Source organism: Rutilus rutilus, assembly GCF_951802725.1.
Source record: "Rutilus rutilus genome assembly, chromosome: 10".
Taxonomy (NCBI): Eukaryota; Metazoa; Chordata; class Actinopteri; order Cypriniformes; family Leuciscidae; genus Rutilus; species Rutilus rutilus.
This window is the reverse complement of record NC_140215.1, coordinates 37262781-37280411: the sequence shown is the minus strand read 5'-3', so window position 1 is coordinate 37280411 and position 17631 is coordinate 37262781. Positions and strand designations below refer to the sequence as shown.

Here is a 17631-nt window from a genome sequence, read left to right as displayed (position 1 = left end):
AGAGGAACGTCGCCCAACGTAACGAAGTAAAAGTACAGTTTTTTCATTAGAAATGTACTCGAGTAAAAGTAATAAGTACCCACATTCAAATCTACTCTTAAAAGTACAATTTTTCCAAAAAACTACTCAAGTAAATGTAACGAAGTAAATGTACTTCGTTACTACCCACCTCTGGGCGTAGCTAATAAAAAAGGTAGGCAATGCGTAGCGGTGACACGTCAAAGTCCTAAAGTCTTCAGACAATGGCCGTTTTTAACTTAGTTTTTACAAAGAATTGTAGTGTTTCATAACTGCAGGATGTTTCACTTACAGCAGCCTTAGCATATTAACATCATGAGCCAAGTAATATTGTTTAACACCAATTACCAGTGTGCACATTAACATTCTCCATGAAATCTCAAAAAAGATTAATTTAATTATTTATGTCCAGAGTTCAGATAGCTTTACTGCTTGAAAGTCTTTGTAAAGTTAAATTGAACTGTCGTCTTCCCCTGTATAAGTAAGCATCAGTAGCCACGAGTCGCATTGGTGTGATGTCAGCTCCCCTCTTCGATTGATTGGCTAGAGGAGTAGCTGTCAATCTAGAACTAGTGGACCAATGGTGACACTAAAGCCCGCCCTAATTTACATGAAACTCAAACTGCAACATTTGGGAAAGCAAGCGCAGAACATAGAAAGAAGAGCAAAGAGAAAAACAGCACAAGGGTACAAAAGAGTAAAATACGAGCAGAAAATGCAAGAGAGCACAAAGCACAGAGTAACAAAACCAAGGAAAACATACTTTTTAAGAAAGCATGACCATAAGTTTAAGTTTTGTGCAAAATACTTTTAATGCATTTAAAGTTTTTATTCATGTTTGTTATTTCTTGATTCACGCTTATTATATTTTGATCTGTGACCACGTTGTTTGCTTTTCTGATAATTTTGCATTATTTTTTTCAGTTTGTGCAATATATTTTTACATGTGTTTTTTAATTTTTGATTCACACTTATTATTTTTTGATACGTGACCGCTATATATTTGGCGGGAATTTGATCCCATAATCTTGCTTTATTATTATTTATTATGAATTTCTTAAATAACCAAATTTTAACAACATAAGGGCAAATCTTTTGAGCACAGTTGATGACGCGGTGAAGTGGCGCTCGAGTGATCAAGTATTCCACTGTATAAATAAGCTTTTCTTTCGATTCCTCCGTCCTCACTTCTTTTCCTTGCAGCCTTCCCTTGCATCCTACAGGGGGAGGAGCTGAGACGCGAGGAAAAGAAGCATAAAATACCAAATATTATAATCTCTATGGTAATATCGACTTCACATATTTGGATTGCCTCTTGTCTGTCATAACGTCACGGAGTCTCGTCAGAGTCGTAGTCATACAGCAATGCTATTTTTAGTTAATTGAAATAAGAATAGATGTTAAGCTGTGGTAGAAATGGCATCCAAACGTCATCTTTCTGGAGCTGAAAAAAGGAAGAGAAGAGGTTGAGGAAGAAAGACAAGCTCAAAGTGTCACGGATTGGCCAGGTTCATCCACCACAATCACCCAGCGATCACAGTCACCTGAATATTAATTAGTCACACCTGCACCCCTTCAATCACCACTGCTTCATAAGCACACCTCACGCACTCTTCACTGTCCGGGCTCGTTTATCCGAAGCGGACTCTAGTGCTTCTCTCTGCGAGTTTCACTACTAAACTTACCTGTGTTTACTTACCAGTTCTCTACGACGTATCCTGTCTGTTCCAGTCAATCCAGAAATCAACTCGAGTGGTGTACGAGCCGTAAGCCCTTCAGAATCATCCTGTGGTGCGTGAGTGTGTGCTGTCACCTGTCTTCGTCTACACCCCAAGTTCATCTCCGCTCTGAAGTCTCATCCTGCCGTCCCTGCAAAGAAACAATCATCAGTCATCACGAGTTACATTCCAGAACTCCCTTCCTCTAAACTCTGATACTCACCAATATCCAGCTCGTTGATCCATCTTGTCATTCTGTTTTTTCAAATAAACATTACAGCTTCACTTACCTTGTTGTCTGTCTGCTTCCGTAACACAAAGTAAAGGTATGTTCTTCTGACTTCTATAAATAGTGTTATTTTTATTTATTGCTGTATTATTAGTTTTAATAATAATAAATGTAACAATGCCCACGATCGCAGACAGACAGACATGAAAAAATTGGGCCACATTAAGAATGATCTACCCATGCATTTTGTATAGATTTTTACCCTCTGATGAAGTTATTGTAGTTGTTTAAATTAAGGCGGGCCATCTCAGGCCTAGGTGAAGGGTAGGTTGTAAAGAGTGTTATTTTTATATGTGTGCTTTCTGTCTTTTATGTACTAGGGGCTATGCTGAAACTTCTTAGTTTCCTGGTGTTTTTTCAAATGTACGTTGAATGTTACACTTTTATACACTTAAATATTGAGCAATACTATAGCCTAATTTGTTTTATATATATATATATATATATATATATATATATGTATGTATGTGTGTATATATATATATATATATATATATATATATATATATATATATATATATACAATTCATACATTTTATTTCGTTTAATTGAGTTTCATCTAAATATTTTTTCATATGTATGATGAATGCTACACTTAATACACATTTACAAACTTAAATATTGAAATTGTCATCTCATATGCTTTCTCTTCCTTCATAAAATTGTTATGAGAGTTTTTTACTCCAGTGAGTAAATGCGCGGTTTGCGTGATCAGTCACAATGGAGTCGGAAGAGGAGCAGCAGGAGCTAGAGTTAAAGATGGAGCCGAAACAACAGAGCAGGGCAAGAATGCGTTTCTATCTCGGAAATTCAAACAGCATTTCACATTAAATAAAAGAGAAGGGAGAACGAAATATAACTGTGTAGTGCAACCTCTGCTTGCCAGCAACCAACCTCCTTTCCACGTCCAACTCCACCAACCTGAAGAAGCATCTTAAAGTAAGTAATTTGTTTTAATTAGCCAGGTTTAGTCGTCTGCTGTAGTTTTCCTGGTCACCTTGCTATTTTATAGTTGTATCAGGTTGCTACCAGGCTGTAACGATATGAGATATGAAACCGAAGTCGTGACACTCAGATCCACGAACCTGTGTCGCGGTGTGCAGAATCACGACACGCCCCTTCCAACTCCCATGTTATCCTTCCCGTCCAGATCTAATGCTACCACATCTTTAAATTACTATTAGTATTATTTGAAGTTAACATTATAAAATACGTAGACCTACACCACAAAATAATACTTTAAAATTGGGCAATTCCAGCGTAATGGACTGACATTTGCATTCAAAACTTGAAATAGAAACTCTCAGAAAATGCATTTAATACCAATATATTGAAACGTCTGTTTATATATCCATAGTCCCTTAATAAAGGAGTCCAGATATTAGAAAAATATCTGTCTACACATGCGTTTTCTATTAAATATGAGGGAAATAAGCATGCGTGACACAAAATCTTTAACTTTTAGGTGTCAAAATATTTGTTAGTACTTCTGTAAATTACACTGCGCAAACCAAAAGTAATACTACCCACCGGATGAAGAAGGGTCGGCTCTCCACAGAACACAAAATATTCATTTTATTTAATTTTTCGTGTTCGCATTTATGAGGAAAAAAATGTTACGGACGTGACCACTCTGAAAGCGGCACTAAAAGACTGTTTTAAAACTTTCACAGAGACCTCAAACAGAAAGCACAAAGCCTTTCTTTAAAGTGAATTTCGTTTTGTATTAATTGTATCTTAATTTTAACAAATGTTTCATCAACTACTTGCCTGGATTTAATGAATAAGAAGTAAATATAGCAGACAATATAATCATGACACAAGCGTTGAGGTGCGTGAACTGGAGCTCATCTCATAAATGAACCGAAACTTAGCGTATAAGGTTATACTTGCCTCACAGACATGTCTACTTTTAAACCAACAATTCAAAACGAAATAAAACAGACTGCTCTCTGCTTATGTAATCCTAAATGCGCATTTCTCTCTGGCGCGTTCACTACTGCGAGTCAGCATCGTCATCTTTGCAGCCGACACTGACACATTAAACACTTGTTTATTAATTAACAATTAAAATATCTCCTTGCTATATTTGACTTATTCATAATCATTACTTTTGCCGGTTCTTTTAGGTGCTTTATTGGCAGCGCCACCCTAACATGTTACATGAACGCGTCACCACCGCATCACCGCACCGTATTCCACATTCCTACATTTATAAAATGCAATTCAATGTGGAAGTAATCCAAGTATTCAGAATACATTACTCAGATTGAGTAACGTAATGAAATACGTTACAAATTACATTTTGGGGCATGCATTCTGTAACGGAATACGTTTTGAAAGTATCCTTCCCAACACTGATCATATGTGATATATAGACATTCTTAGTGAACTTTCAGTGACTTGAGGAGGGAGAGGGGGGATGCAGAGATAAGGAAGAAGAAAAGTTTGGACAGGCTAAGTCACACTCAATAATGCAGGTCTGTCCTGTGCTCTGTCTTTGCTATCTTTTGTCCAGGGTGCGTTTTATGGCCTTATTGCAGGGTGAGTTTGGTCTTAGCAGGAAAATCAGTCCTTACACATTTATGTTGGATAAAAAGTGAGTTAACACATCAGCAACAACCTCAACATGTAAATGTAGTGTTGAGATCATAAATCACAGAGATAACGTGAATCTTGTCTGGATGTTACAGGTTCAGATGAGCATGTGTGTTTATCCTGTGGAGAGTGGCTGATGAAGGCTTTGAGTGAGTATACTACAGAAATGAATAACAAAATCTATTTAAATATTAAGTTGTAGCTTATTTTATATATTGTAATTTCAAACAGAGCTATTACAACTCTTTTCTGATTCTTGATTTCTGTGCATTTGCTGCAGAGCTTTTTGGGGGGTACCATCACCCTATGATGGTAAAACTGCTAAATTTAACCATCATTGAGTAAAAGTGTATCATTTGGATGTGTTTTGTCTTGCCAGTTTACACATTCATGCAGAGAGAGAGAGAGAGAGAGAGAGAGAGAGGCAGAGGCGTTTCAGACAGCGCTAGAACACTGAATTGATTCCTCTTTCATGTTTACTTGCGCTTGAACAGACACATACACACAAAATGATGTCAAAATACCCATCTTGGCAAGTATTCTCCTGGTTACGTCATAAGTGAACAGTTGAGAAAGTGTGTCAGCATATTCGGTCAGTGCATTCAGTCTTAAAGTGACAGCAGCCTAAAATTCCTTTTGTTGTCTGTTATTAATGTTAATAAAATGAACAACGATGAACCTATATTTAATTTCTACAGTGAACAAATAGTGTTATTTTACATTAAGGGAGCTTGTAGGATAAGTGTGCTGCGTAAAGTCTGAGTACCAAGCAACATCTCCAGGTGCTCCCTTGAGAACCAGACCAAAAGAGTTATGTGCACCCCTGCTAATATCACCACAGTAAGACCTCAGTAAGAAGGCGTCACAATGAACCAAACTAAGGGGTCAGTAAATTCCATCTCACTTTCAAGGTATTTCAAGGATTGATCTCATCATCTTTATTTATTTGAGCATCTGAGTTCCACAAAGTTCTACATAGGAGCAGAGTTCAGCACCGCAAGCAAAGCTAAAGAAAGATACATGCGCAGATGAATAAATAAATAAATAAATAATGTGGATATGATGCTCAAAAGGAGTAGGCAGAAGCTTAAGCTTGTTGGCGCCTACCCCCTTCTCTCCAACAGGTCCATGTCTCAGCTGCCTTTATCCTTTGTATAGTTGAGGAGCAGTGATGGTGACAACAAGCGGCCACAATAGTGTATTTCTTAAGTTTTCTCTTGGTTTCTCTTAGTTTAGTTATTGTAACATATTATATATGTTATACATATATGAGGTTATGAGGACATCTAGCGGTCATCTGATATAATGACATCCAGAGTCACGTGTGTATGTTTTGACGGAAGTGAGATAATAAAAGTTATGTGATGGAGCAAGTGCTCGTGTTCTTCGGTCTGTCTAGAGAATAAAACTGATATAAACGCAAGAAAAGAGGATGGCACAGTTACAGCCACCACCGCCATTGATTCTGCAAGGAAATCTCTCGGAAAATTGGAAGAACTGGATACTTCCAGTTTGCTCGCTAGCTAGCGGAGTAGCAGAGAAGTCTGAGACGGTGCAGTGTGCTACATTTCTGCACGTGGCGGGGGAAGAGGCCATAAAAGTATGTAATACATTTGAGTTCTCAGAAGAGGAGAGGAATAAAATACAAGTACTAAAAGACAAGTTTAAAAATTACTGTGAGCCTCGAAAAAACCTACCATACATCAGACACGTGTTTTTCACGAGATCGCAAGGGCCTCCAGAAACAATCGACATGTATGTCACTGATCTGAAAAGCAAAGCAAAAGACTGAGTTTGGTGATCTGCACGATTCATTAATTCGTGATAGGATTGTATGTGGCATAAGAGAGGATCAACTAAAAGGCAGACTTCTAAGAGAAACGGATCTCACATTGGAAAAGGCCATAGACATTTGCAGGGCCAGCAAGATCACGTCGAGTCAGATGAAAGCACTTGCTGAAGTAAATGTACACAAAGTTGAAGCCATAAAGCCAAAGAAAAGAGACACCAAATCAGAGCAGACGTCAGTGATGAGAAAGGAATGCAGCAGATGCGGCAACAAGCACGAGTACAGAAAATGCCCAGCCTACGGGAAAACATGTAAGTCTTGTCAGAAGAAAAATCATTTTGCAAAGATGTGTAATACCAAAGACCTGCAGAGTCAGAGTAAAAGAATGCACGTGATTGAACAAGATGGTAACATGTTTATTGGTACAGTAACAGTGGAAAAAGAAAGAAATGTAATGTCCATCAACTCAAGTAAGGAGGATGAACAATGGGTCGAGACAATCCAGATAAACAAGAATGATGTGAAAGTGATACTGGATACAGGAGCTGAATGTAATGTCATGTCAGAAAGAGTGTACAATTTGCTAAACATAGCAGGGAGACTGCAGAGGTCAAGCTGCAAACTTGTTACATATTCTGGACACAAGATGGCGCCATTGGGCAAGAAAGTACAAAGGACAGAAATACAAATCATGCTTGAAATAATGAAGCATGATGCACCTGCCATTCTAGGACGATCTGCATGTCAAAAAATGGGCATGGTCAAAAGACTGTATGAAATTGAAAAGAGCAGTGACATTCTCAAGGATTTTAACGATCTATTTGAAGGATTAGGCTGTTTACCAGGAGAACACCACTTACAAATTGATCCAAATATCAGACCAGTTGTGCATGCGCCAGGAAGGATACCTGTAGCTCTGCGAGAGAAAGTGGTTGAAGAGCTACAAAGAATGGAGCAGATGGGGGTCATCGCAAAGCAAACTGAGCCAACTGAATGGGTCAACAGCATGGTAACTGTAGTTACATCGAAGCAAATGCGCAGATCTCAATCTGGCGATAAAAAGAGAGCATTATCCAATGCTGACAGTAGAAGATGTGGTCTCAAGAATGCCGAATGCAAAGTACTTTTCTGTGCTAGATGCGAATCAAGGGTTTTGACAGATAAAGCTGGATCATGAAAGTTCAAAGCTTTGCACAATAAACACGCCAATTGGGTGATACCGTTTTCTTAGGTTACCTTTCGGTATATCCTCAGCGTCAGAAGTCTTTCAGAGATCCATTGCACAAATGATAGAAGGACTGGAAGGTGTGGTAAATATCATCGTTGACTTGCTGGTGTGGGGAGACTCCATTCAAGAGCATGATGAAAGGCTAATAAAGCTGCTGGAATGTTTAAAGCTCAACAGGAACAAGTGCAAAATAAGAATGATGGAGATCAAATACATAGGACACATACTGAGTGCTCAATGAGTTAAGTCAGATGAAGAAAAAGGGCAGTGACTGAAATTCCACCACCACAAAGCAAGCAAGAACTGCAAAGATTTCTTGGAGTAGTGCAATATCTGGCAAAGTTCATTCCCAATATGTCTGACATAAGTGCACCTTTGAGGAAATTGCTGGAGAAAGAGACAGAGTGGCACTGGGAGGATGCTCAACAGCAAAGTTTTGAAAAACTAAAATATTTGGTTACTCAAAGTCCTACTTTGAAATTCTTTGATGTGAGCAAACCGGTCACATTGTCGGTAGATTCCAGTTCAGAAGGAATAGGAGCTGTGATTCTGCAAGAAGGAAGGCCAGTGGCTTATGGCTCAAGAGCTCTGAACGACTGTCAGCGTAGATATGCGCAAATTGAAAAGGAGTTGTTAGCCATTATTATGGATTTAAGAAATTTCACCAGTATGTGTACGGAAAGGAAATCACGATTGAAAGTGATCACAAGCCATTAGAGAGTATATTTAAGAAGCCGCTGCATCAGGCTGCTATGAGATTACTAAGAATGATACTATGACTACAGAGATACAATCTGAAGGTGATGTACAAACCTGGTAAGGAACTATACATAGCAGATACTCTAAGTCGTGCTTATCTACACGAACAGAAGGAAAATCTGCTGGAAGAGGATCTCGCAGTGAACCGGATTACGTCACAACTTACTATTTCAGAACAGAAACTGGATGCTTTCAAAAAAGCAACAGCAGAGGATGCAGAGATGCAAATGTTAAAAAAAGGCAGTGCTGAATGGATGGGCGAAAGAACGATCTAGGATGCCAAGATCAATACAGCAATACTGGACATTTCGAGAGGAAATCAGTTATGAAGATGGTCTGTTATTTAAAGCAAATAAGCTCATTGTTCCAAATCAGCTAAGACAGGAAATGATCAACAAAATACATGAGTCACACCTGGTAATTGTCAAATGAAAGGCAAGAGGCAGACACATTTTGTACTGGCCAGGTATGTCGACACAAATTGAGGATGCAGTATCCAGATGTGCTACCTGCAATGAAAACAGGAACAACAATCAAAAAGAGCCATTTTTCCAACATGAAGTGCCAGGGCGACCTTGGGAAAAAATAGGTACAGACATTTTTTACCATAGTGGTTCAGCATTTCTGTTATGTGTGGACTACTTTTCAAAGTACATCGAGGTAAAACGACTCAGGGACACGACAAGCTGTGGAGTCATCAGGGAAATGAAGTCCATCTTTGCAAGACATGGAATTGCAGATATAGTAGTATCTGACAATGGACCTCAGTATGCAAGTGCTGAATTTTCAAGTTTTGCAGAGGAATGGGGATTCAAGCATGTGACTTCAAGTCCGGGTTATGCACAGTCTGATGGACAAGCCGAGAGAGCAGTGCAGACAGTGAAAAATCTCTTAATAATAAAGAAAGCGCAGAGTTTCATGGAAGCCAGCTGTTGTTCTGGGAAAGCATGAACAGCCACGTTCTTTTATAGTAAAGACTCCTGATGGAAAGCTGTTCAGACGAAATCACAGACATTTAAGAAAAACAAGAGAAACAGACTCTTCAACATTTGAGAAAAGCATTGACATGGATACTGATAGTCAGCAGTCGGTTGATGCATCACAGAGCAATGCACTTGACAGTAAGGACATTTCAAATGAAAGAAAGGGTAATGAAAGCGAAGAAAAAGAGCAAGCTTACCGTACAAGGTCTGGAAGAATTGTAAAAATACCTGAAAAATACAAAGACTGAGAGTAAATACAATGTATGTGCATTGTTGGATGTGCAATAAGTTGAAATGCAATAGTTTATGAGTACAAATGCATTAATGAAAATGTGTTGAATAATTTTGCAGTTATGCTGAAAGTTTGGTAAATGAAACTCAAATGTTGTGTTTAGAAGTTTGTGCAGAAGTTCTATGCATCAGTATAAAGGAATATACTTAAGAAGGGGGATGTAACATATTAGGTTATACACACATGAGGTTATGAGGAGATCTAGTGGCAGGGTTGGGGAGTAACGGAATACATGTAACGGCGTTACGTAATCAGGATACAAAAATCCAGTAACTGTAATCCGTTACAGTTACGTCAAAAAACGTAGTAATCAGATTATAGTTACATTTAAAAAAAGGGGGGAATACTTTCAGGATTACAATGGTTTAATTTAAAACTAAATAAATAAGTATTTTGGCATAATAACACTATATTAAGCGCTGCTTGATTATACAGTAGTTCCTGGTTCTGTTGCCAGTAATGACTCACGTGTGCCACGCGCTGGTGAATGCGCAAATAACAGCTGTCTACAATCTCCTCAGACGCAGATTGAATCACTGCTGCTAGTAGAAACGATGCTGCCTGCGGGTAAAATCGCTTTTAATTCATGGAAATTCCGCTGCTATTTTGTAGAAATTAGGAGAGTATCTTTTTTAGTACTCAAAATGTCCTTTCTTAATCTTTTCTCACGTAACGGGATGTTCGCTGTCTAGGTAACGTAGGGGAACTCCCACTGCCAACGCCCCAAGTTCAGTCAGGCAAATTAAGAAAGATCACGGCTTTAGTCAACATGTAGGCCTATTTTAAAATAAACTAATATGTAGATTGTGCAAAAATTTTAAATGTTGTGTTTTTATTTTTAAGTTAAAAATTAGTTACAAATAAAACAAAATAATCTGTAATACCATACATTAGCCACTAGATGTCTGTATAGCCCTTTACATAAATATATATTCAGGCCTGTGTGTATATTTTGAAAATATTGTAATGTACACTGAGCCAAATTCTTAATAAATAAAAGTTTTTTTATATTTTTTTTTAATAATATTTCTTCTTGCTTGACTTTATTTATATACGTGACCTTGAAGTAATCCAAAAGTAATTAGTTACATTACTTTCATATTATAGTACTTGGATTACGTTACTGAATACTTTTTTTATGAAGTCATTTGTAACTGTAACGGAATACATTTTTAAAGTAATCCTCCCAAGCCTGTCTAGTGGTCATCTGATATAATGACATCCAGAGTCACGTGTGTATGTTTTGTTACTGAAGTCAGTTTAATAAAGTTATGTGATGGAGCAGGTGCTCGTGTTCGTCTGTCTATCTAAAGAACATAACAAATTTGAGCAACTAATTTAGTTGCACTTGAAATGTTCTGCATTTACACTTTTGATCCACTCAGCTGAAATGTTGTATGGCTGTGCTTGCCATGTTTTCACCCTTGGATTAATAACTTCTTCTTTTATTATTCTCATTTTGTTAGTCGTTCTGAATAAAAGCGTACTGTAATATGAATACTTCTGATGAAACTTTCATTTACAAAATTGTTGTAACGTGTAATTTTTACTCCACTAACTTTCAAATAAATTGATAGTGTTGCCGTACATATCAGCATTATCAAAATAACTACAAGAGCTTGGTGTCTTTCTTTGCATTGACATTAACTACTTTTTGACATTTGCATTAGTTCTGCAGTGCCTCAAGAGTACAGAGACAAACACCAGGTTTTTATCAGTAGAATATACAGAGGTAAAAAGTACAAGCATTGACAAAAATGACAGTGAAGATTCATGCAACCCTCTGTAAGAAAAATGATTACTTGCACAATTAAATTTATAATCTTTCGTAAGAAAAGCAGATTCTGGGTCAAAGGACACAGCACTGCCCACATGAGACCTTCCTTCCCCAATATCATGTGTTATAGAGGACAGCATGACACTTTAGAAAAGAGGATCATATTCAAAGCCTGAATACTATTTAGCCACAAAGGTTAATAAAAAATCTTCTTGCAGAGCAGTAATGGGACAAGAGCACTGAAAAATGCTGAAATATAGTGTATATAAAATGAATTGTTCCGATCCTGAATTTTGATTCGTCAATACAACATTACAGTTTTAAAATACACAATTTAGTAACAGCTGACACAAAACAGCAGTTCACACACTTACTGTGCTCTTATTTCACTGCACAGGTCCCATAGAAAAAAAAGAAAATGTGTTATTGGTCACATCAAGGACATGAAGCGTTTATTGCCATACATTTAGCTCAGGAGAAAGGAGACTTTAAAGGTTAGTCTTTCTGAGCATTTTTTGCTGATGTCCGTCACACACCAGATGAAGGTGCCTACAGCAGATGTTGCGTTAACCGGAATTTTTTAATTTTTTTTTACCTAATGGAAAAATCTGAAATCAATCTCATTTTGAATTTGTAATTCTCACTCCTGTCCACCTGGTGGCGAGTGTGCTCTTGCTGACTATAAAGTTAATGGGCAACGAATGGCTTTTCTGAGTTACATTGTTTACTAAGCTGGGCTGCGTTTCCCAAAAGCATCATGAGCCTAAGTAGATCGTAAAAACGATCGTACGACTAATCTTAATATTATGGTCTGTTTCCCAAAAGCATCGTAGCTTAAGTAGCACTTGAAAATCTTCGTAGCTCTACGAGTGCTCTGGAGTAATCGTACATCCCCAAGTGCATCGTAAGAAGACAGAGTTATGAGGACACCTGCAGGACAACCGGCAGATTACACCTTTAACTTTATTCAAATGCAATGTGATTATAATATAAGGTTTTGATTGTACTTTATTGTACACTTTATTACTCTTTTTATGTTGTTGGTTAAATTAATGTATAAATTAAATCATTAAAAAGGTCAGAAAACAAAAAAAATATATAAATAATTTAATCTAATAATTTTAATCAATTAAATGAATGAAAAAAAATAAAAAATCCTTTAAATCTGTTAAAAATTACATCTTTGTTTCGCTCTATCTCCTCTAAAAAGACATTAATTGCATCTTTTTGAAAGGTATCTTTTCGTGTTTTTTTGTTTGTTTTTTTGCCATTTTGTCAGTGCCTCCGCCTGTAGGTGCTTTATATAGACTTGTCTTGATTGCTAATCCACAACATATGACAATTATTAGGTTAAACGTTCAGAATACGATTCCATATAAGGTTATATTTCAGCACTTCGCGAATGGACAGCGACTCTTAAGTAGCACGTAGAGCGGGTTCTCGCGCGTTCATGTTAAGTTCATTTTTGGGAAACGCTCGTGGAATTGCTGCGACTGTTCGTAACCTTGCACGTAGAAAACGCTCTTTAGAGTTAAGATACATCGTTATCGGGAAACCCGGCCCTGTTTTTTACTGTCTATATTTTATTTATGTCTTTCTGCGGATGAAACACTGATTGAGCAGTTACATGAGAGACATTATACGGATTTTGGTAAGTTGGACTGTATCTTTCAACGTATTTCTGATGTTCATTTATGTTTATTTGGTTCTGTAGTAAAGAGGAAGGGATGGTCACGTTCACTCGCACTTCGCTTGAACTGAGGCGCTATGGCAAGCCATTTTAAAGGAGAACTTGGTAACTTTTTTAACTTAATAAAACTGTCTAGAAATCATTTGGATGGTTAAACAACCTGTTCTGGTGATATTGGTGACTTTCCCCGCTCCCCCCAGCGTCCCCAGGCGGAAAACCAACCTTGCAACTTGGGGACTACCGTCCCGGCAAGATAGAAATTGGAAGTCTCGTGAGAAGCGAGAACAAGAATGAGAACGAGCGCGAAACTCACGCTTTACGGCAATTCGACATAAACACACACGCATGTATGATGTATTACCAGATTACCCACCTCGGTAGACATAGCTCCACACGATACAGTTGGCTTGCTCCGATCAAAACAAACGCACATGAGCAGCGGTAGAGAGGGAGAGGAGGCCGCGCAAGTTTTTTTACGACCGTGTTGTGAAATATACGCCCCCCCCCCCCACAGCAGTAGGGGGAGCTCATGGGGAAAACATGCAACAACAAAAGGGAAAATCAGCGAAGAAGTGACTAGAGTTCGCTAGAGTTGCCGAGTTCTCCTTTAACTTTGATTAATTTCATCCTTGATATCAACAATTCAATTTTCACTAGTTAAAATTATAGTAACACTGGTATACTACTAGGGATACTAGTAACAATGGCAATTTTTGATATCAGAAATTACATTTCCACTAGTAACAATGCTAATTCTTCATATATCAACAATTACATTTTTACTAATTAAAATGATAATTCTTGATATTGAATTTCAACTAGTAAAAACTATAATTCTTGATATCTGTAATTGTAATATCAAGAATTGATTTCTTACCAGTTGAAATTACAATTTCACATATTTCAACTAGTTTTTACTAGTTGAAATTCAATTATTGATATCTAGAATGAGCATTTTAATTAGTAAAAATTTAATTGTTGATATCAAGAATTAGCATTGTTACTAGTGGAAATGTAATTTCTGATATCAATAACTATCATTTGAACTAGTGAAAACTGAATTGTAGATATCAAGAATTCATATCCTGGAAATGAATAAAAGTTAAAACGGCTTGCCATACTAGTGATCTCTCGCGCCAAAACGGTATTTATTGTTTGAATTTTGTGATAAAATGGACAGAATTTGAAAGCTGAGACTTTGTTTCATTTCAAAAGTAACAAAGCACAAAGCTTATTATGATTTATTGGACAAACATTCATGATGAAACTTGAAAAGTGACCCAGTCTCTGTTCAACTTTCTCTTCATAGCCTATATTTAGCATAATCTATTCTAGCCTATATGCTTGGTCTGTAAGTTTGTGAATAAAAATGAAAATGTGAACAAAAACAGAGCCTATTAAATGTCTTATTATCATTAAAATATGAAAATTAAAATGACGGTAAGAAATTATGACGGAGTTGCCTATCCCTGATTTAGGGGCTTAAAAGTTAAGTTTGTAAAGATGATTTTTAATGTTTGCTTGACAAATTCTTGTTTGAAAGATTCAAGTAATTTTAGTTAAGTTTTTACTGTTAGACGGATAGAAAATCAGACCAACTCAGACAGATCAATACAAATTCAGACAGACCATCAGATGACTTCAGACCCCATCAGACCTCAACAGACCCCCAAGAAACCACATCAGATAACTTCTGACCCCCTTCTGACGGCCACCAGGCAGTTTCATGTGCACCTCCGTTTGCAGAGCTTTTATCAAACACACAGTGGTAAACAGCAATGACAGTGTGAAGGCACCATTACACGTAATGAATCATGCAGGGTCAAACTAAAGCAATAAGACCCGCGAAGCAGTTTTGCCTTAAACCCCCTTAGCTGATCTAAATTCACTGTAAAACACGGCTTCAAGTGGCTTATTGCTTTTATAACGGTTACTCCATAAAAAAAAAAATCATTTTAATATTCATTTTATTCATAAAATAAACACCAGCAACAAAAACTATAACGTGAAAACACATTTATTCCTCCGCCAAGCAATATAGTTCCATATTGAGGTTGCCAAGCAACACATGCAGCAACAAAGCATCACAAACGGCAGTAGCGCAATAACACTAATGTAATGCGGTCACAGGTGTGTGTGTGTTTGTTGAGTAATTTACAACGGCTTCGAACGCGACTCAATCAATCAGAATCAAGGACCGGACCTATCCATTTAAAAACTTGTTTAGAGCACATTGTCATTCAATAGTGTCCCTCGGGTGGATGCTCTAGCAAGCAAATGGCCACCAGTGCTCTTGTATGCATTTTCCTCCTCTACTACTTCTGCCAGTGGTTCTGGCCAAAGTGAGGATCTTGAAGGCCCAAGTCAGATCTGGCACCAGATCCAGCGAGGTACAATCTACAGGTCTGGCCGCTAGACAGGAGTCTTCCAGAGCTCTTGGAGAAGCAAGTCTGACAACACTGCAAGCCCCATCTGCAAGGCGGCTGAATGCTGCTAGTGGGAAAGGTTCTCTCAATGGTGTCAGTCCAGGGAAATGGACCCAGTTTCATGCGAGGTGGAGTCAGTCTTGTAATTTCTCCAGTGGAAAATTAACGTTTTCGTCTTCATTGGGATTGGCGTTTTACCAATTTTTGTAGCATAAACACCATCAAACCGATGAGAGCTTTGTATCTTCCAATGTTTCATTCGCCGTGCAACTGATACTCAACTGCAATTGGCTCATCTGCGTTTGAGGGGAGGGGCTTACCGATATGTCAATTAGAGCCATTAGACACTTCTCACACTGAAGACAGCATTTCTTTTATCTATTTCTTCAGTTAGGAAAAGTAAAAGTGATGCAGAAATGGCGTTTATTTTTATGACCGGGTCAGTAAGGTATTTTATTGAACAGATAAACAGCCATAGCCTATGTAGCTCTCTAACAGAGTTCTTGTAAAGCATTATCTATTGTGAAGGCTCATTTCATTATGGTTGTTGTAGTGCTGTGCTGGAATTTTCAGAAGTGATCCACCAGATATCTAGCCTGGTCCTACCAGACTCTCGTACATTTAATTTGTACAGAGAGTCTGGCCACTCTCCATTGACAAGCGTTAACTTAACCCTGAAGGCGGGTACTCTGTTGAAGTTTAAGACTATTGGATCTGCCCAGAGCCACTCTGGATCTGCCTTAACCAATCGCTAATGTTTGGTCGTGACGTAACCCTACAACTCAAACTGGCGCACAACCTCAACATCATCGTTCTCAGCCACTCCCTCTCTTCGCTGATTGGACCGGTAAAAATTTGGCCAGAGAAAACCCACGAATATACCGCAAACCCAGACGAAGTACTGAAGGAAAATGAAAATTGAGCGGAAGTACGTCGGAGGGCAGAGCCAGGCTACCAGATGTCCACCAGAAGAAAAATAACACGTATAAATAGCTAGTTGATATCTTGGACACAGAGCATGAACACTGAGCTCTGCTGGATCTGGTCAGCAGTTTCTCTATATTGCGGTGTTGTTTACAACACATGCATACACACACTCCCACTTACAAACACGCATCTGCTACTTTTACAGAAACCTCAGCAATTGTACTTCCTCATTTACTCTCTAGAATAACTTTTTTTTAAATAAATAATTTAAATGCTTTCCTATTCCTGTTGCATAAGTTGTTAATGACCAGTTTGCACAACTACTTCCTCGTTCTACTTGTACGGCTCAGGCATTTTAACAGCATTCAGCGCACCTCAGACAGTTACTCATGAGAACACAGATTATTACTATGTTTTAGGACTGTCAGTTGATTAAAATAATGAATCAATTAATCATATGCTCTGTGTTAACATGAATAATTTTTTTTAGCATGAATTATTATTATTTTCTTTCTTTTTTACTCTTTTTGCTTTTTTGTTTGATACATGTCATTATACTTTGTAATGGGTAACAATATTATATCTACTTCCTATCTCATGATATTCCTTCATCTGAATGATTTATAAAGGCAGCAAATGTACTCAAGCGAGTATGTGATTTGGGACTCATTTAGTCCCTGACACACTGTGAGGAAGGCTGATGGCTGAAATGCATTAGTGTGAAGCGTTTCTGCCATTTTTAATGTTTCTATTGTGATAGCCATGATGTTAAATAATTTTTTAACTCTTTTAAGCTGGAAGAAGTACCTTGGATATTTTTCTAAAAGTTAACTTGAATTATATTGAACCGGCTGAAATCTTCCTATAACAATATTTTCTTTTCCAAATGTGCATTTTGAATAATAAATAAATTTCCCTGCTAACCTGAAGTGGTGAAGTGTTCATCTTCTCATTTATGTTTTTCATATTTCATACCTATTGAGTTTTAATTTATAGGCTAAACGAATTTGACGGATAAACAGGATTTGCTGACTATTTGTGTTGCTTGTTGTGATCTTGTCCATCCTTTTAGTTCTTGCAGTACTTGCCTTATAAAGAAATGTAACAATGTAAAACATATTTAATTAGTCTTAAACA

The 17631-nt window shown here is 37.6% G+C and overlaps 1 protein-coding gene across 6 annotated transcripts in view; it reads right to left on the bottom strand.

Annotated features, from left to right (window-relative positions):
- Positions 1–17631, bottom strand: part of marco (macrophage receptor with collagenous structure) — a 444814-nt gene that overhangs the window by 407531 nt on the left and 19652 nt on the right. The window lies entirely within an intron of this gene.